We start from the raw sequence: 4,066 nt of genomic DNA on the forward strand, positions 1-4,066 counted from the left end.
CACCATGATGAAGGTGAAGGTGGGATCCACTTCCTGAGTCTCCGTCTTCATGACGTGCTGCACCTAACATATCAGGTCACAGTTCTGCTACTTCGTGAAAACACTTGATGTCCTTGTTGTCTATGCTGTGGTTTAGTACTTAAGTATCACATGTTGTTACTGTGTGCCACTCAAGGATGCAACACTGCAAAAACACAATTATTCCTTTACATACATTAGCATGACGTCAGAGTACAGTCAACAAAGTCTTAAGACAGAGCCTTGACAATGGGTGACAAGCTCTACTCTTTATTCAATGAGGCTCTGAATGCTTCTCATGCCACATTTTTATATTTTTTGCAATTACAAGTTCCTCTTTGTATTCATTGATTGCTTGTTTTCTGCTTGGGATTTTTTGTTGTTGTCCTTGCAGCTGTTGTTCTGTTAACCAAGGCTGGGGAATTGGCCTGGGGCAGGAGAGAGGGCACAGAGTCACAGTCTTTCTGAGGAACAGAAATGCTTAGCCAAGGATTCTCATGGTTCATGAGGCTATGTTGTGACCTGAACTCAATGTGGCTCAGCCTGATGCATGTTGCCACTGTGTCCCTGTCATGAACTTTCCATTTTCACAAAGGCCCCACTGTGTAGCAATTTGGTTAGAGCCATGTCTTAGCCAGGGCTACTGGAAGTAGTCCTGTAGAGTATCAGTGGCATTCAGTTGGATGGGTGGCTTGGATTTCTATTGCTGTGATAAAACATGACCATGAATAAATTGGGTTGGAAAGGATTTATTTCATCTTTTAGTTCTGAAGTCACTCCATTGTTGCGGGAAGTCAGGCCAGGAACTTGGAGACCAGAGCTGATGCACAGACTGTGGAGTGGTGTTACTTACTGGCTTGCTCCGTATGGCTTGCTCAGCCTGCTTTCTTGTAGCACCCAGGACCGCCAGGCCAGGGCTGGCACTACTCATAGTTAGCTGGGCTCTCTCACATCTCTCATCAATCAAGAAAATGTACCCCAGGCTTTCCCACAGGCCAATCTGGTGGGGACATTTTCTCAGTTGAGGTTCCCTCTTCCAAAACACACTAGCTTGTTCAAGTTGATGGAAATAAGTAGCTAGCAAGGTGGAAGATAATTCTAGCCGAGAAATTTTAGGCATCAGTGCTGTGAATGAGATGTAGGTCTGCGATATTAGAGCTAAGTTTGGTGAGATTTACCTTCACTCACCTGAAGAACTGAATCACAAGACAACGGGGCAAAATCAGGCCCTGCACAGGAGTGTGTCTTCCTGTAAGATATTTGTACCTATTTAGTCTAATTTAAGTACAGTATCTGCAGATCCAACACGATAAGAGGCATGGTCAAAGTCAAGACCTCCAAGAAGACACACCCCAAGGCAAACCATCCCAGATTTACTGGAGCAGATGGAGTGGAGAGCGCTGTGGCCACTAGAGACCAGAGATATCTTTTGTTTTCTTCGCTAGGATTACAACTCTCCCTGTGAAGGGCGAAATGATGATCCAAATATGGATCCCTTCAATTTTCTTTCATGGACAATTACTTTGAATGTGTGTAAGGCTTGACTTCAAATAAAAACATTTCTATGCAAAATTTAATTACTTAGGAAGGAAATTATTTTAGACTCGATCTACTAAACTTGAAAGTGACAGCCATTTCTAGCCATTGCTAAGTGCCACGGCCACACCCAGGCAAAGCGCTCTCCAAATTGGACTGGTTCTGCCATCTAGTGGCACAGTTGATTAACTACAAGTAGTTGAGGCACTCCCTGGCTTGGCCTGCCCACAGGGTGAGAATTAACTCTGCATTTAACATTGTGGAATTTGTTTCACCTCCTCACACGTGTGACTTTGGAGAAACTATAGAATATTGCTCCATCTCGGCTAGCTGAACTGTATAATGAGGATAAGGAGCTATTGCATGGTTCTCATGAGGCACCTGTGCTTCACACATGGGAAACACTTAGCAGACTTCCTGACAGTGATGTGATTATATTTATAATTTTTATTCTCAAAATGCACGTCTGGGGCTAAGGCATGAAAAATCAAGTTATGAAACTATGAATATTTTTAAATAAATGACGTCTATAATATTGAATGCTTGGATAAAAAATCAAGTTTATTTAGGCTCTCTTTGCACAGCACCAACAAATGCATGATCTCCGTGACACTTGCCTCAAGCCAAGCTGTTCCCCACCTCATAGAGAGCGACTCCTTCCCAGCAGAACACTCGATATGTGCATGCTAGTGTGCGCCTTCTTTAGAACCTCAGTCTTTATATCCAGCTAGGTGTCGGCTTCCTATACACACTTCTCCAGTGCTGTCAATCAGACTTCAGTCCTGCGTAGTCCTTTTCTGTGCTGTGTGTTAGAGCATTTGACATGGTCAGGCTGTCAGCGAGGATCGGTGGGATGCAGGCTGATGCAGAGCCAGAGTGTGAAATGCCTGTCATGAGACATTGAGTGTTACCCTCATATATTCTATCACCACAATGCCTGACACAAAGACTTCGCACAACAAAGGTCCCATCAAAGCTGAGAGGGAAAAATGATTTTAGAGACAGGACCTCACATGTAGCTGAACCAGGCCTTGCATTTGCAACCATCCTGCCGTAGTGCATCATGAGAAGGCCAGACTAAATTGGCTTGGTAGGTTAAATTGGCAGATTTGATACCTAAAAGTAATGCTATAATAATAATAATGATGATGATGATAATAAATGTCATTAAGAAACACCTAAAGATTACTAAAACATAAAGAAGCCACTTCCCCTTCTCAAGTGATATTGAAGTTTGACATATTTTTAAGCCTCGCTGGACTTGCATGCTCACAATAACTGCTTCTGAGCAGCCCTGTACCCCCACACTTGTCTTTTGTTGTCTAGGTGCTTGGGGCTACAGGGATTACATAACTGAGTTATATTCCCAGTTCCTCTACATCTGAAGTATTGCTAAAATTTCCCCCTTGTACCACTACTCAGACTTTGCTGAGTGCGGGCATGATTGTGTATCCACAGAGCACATCTTTGGCCATGAGCCTTTCTTTCAGCTAGAAATACCTGCTTTCCAACCCAGGGTACAACATCTCTTGCTACCTCATCAGAATGACCCAACGCTATATTTTATATGGGGAATGTTATAATAAACACAGTGTCTTGCCATCTGAATGGTCATAAGAGAATGGCTTTTGGCTTTCAGTGGCTCTAGGTCGCCTTTGTGAATTTGGCCCAGATGATCCTGTAGCTATGAAGAAGGGCCTGCAGATGATGAGGCCAATGCACCACTCAGTCTGGTCTGTGCTACAAATCATCTCATTTTAAAATGAAATTACTCATAGTCAATATATTTTATCTAACTTTATATCTTTCTCCAGAAACAATAATTTCTATGGTCCGTGAATTTATTCACTTATACATTAAATTTTTAAATCTTACATATCTTGATGGATATTTACTCTGAGAATAACAAGATACGTTTCTTTTCTTTCCTTTCTTTTTGTTGAGACAAAGTTTCCCTTTCCAGCCTAGGCTGGCCTGGAGCTCACAGCAATGCCCCTGCCTCCACCTCTGAGTGCCAGGATTACAGATGTGTATCACAACTGCCTACAGAATCCATTCTTAACACAATTTTATAACTTAAGAGACAGGAGAGGTGAACAGCAAGAATGCTGAAGGAAACTTTCTTTCTCAGATGTAATTTCTGCTTCGTTTGCAGAAAGAAGAGAATTCAATCTGTAAGGGAGCCAGGCAGGCACCACACAGCACGTTATATTGGAATCTTTTTTTAAAATTAGATACTTTCTTTATTTACATTTCAAATGTTATACCCTTCCCTGCTTTTCCCTCCAAAAACTCCCTACCCCCATCCCCTCCCACTGCTCACCAACCCACCTACACCCACTTCCTGGCCCTGGCATTCTCCTATACTGGGGCATAGAGCCTTCACAGGACCAAGGGTCTCTCTTCCCATTGATGGCCGACTAGGCCATCCTCTGCTACATATGCAGCTAGAGTCATGAGTCCCACCATGTGTTTTCTTTGGTTGGTGGTTTGGTCCCAGGGAGCTTTGGAG

The sequence above is a fragment of the Mus caroli genome, chromosome 3 (genome assembly GCF_900094665.2).
Source record: "Mus caroli chromosome 3, CAROLI_EIJ_v1.1, whole genome shotgun sequence".
In the NCBI taxonomy this organism is placed as follows: Eukaryota; Metazoa; Chordata; class Mammalia; order Rodentia; family Muridae; genus Mus; species Mus caroli.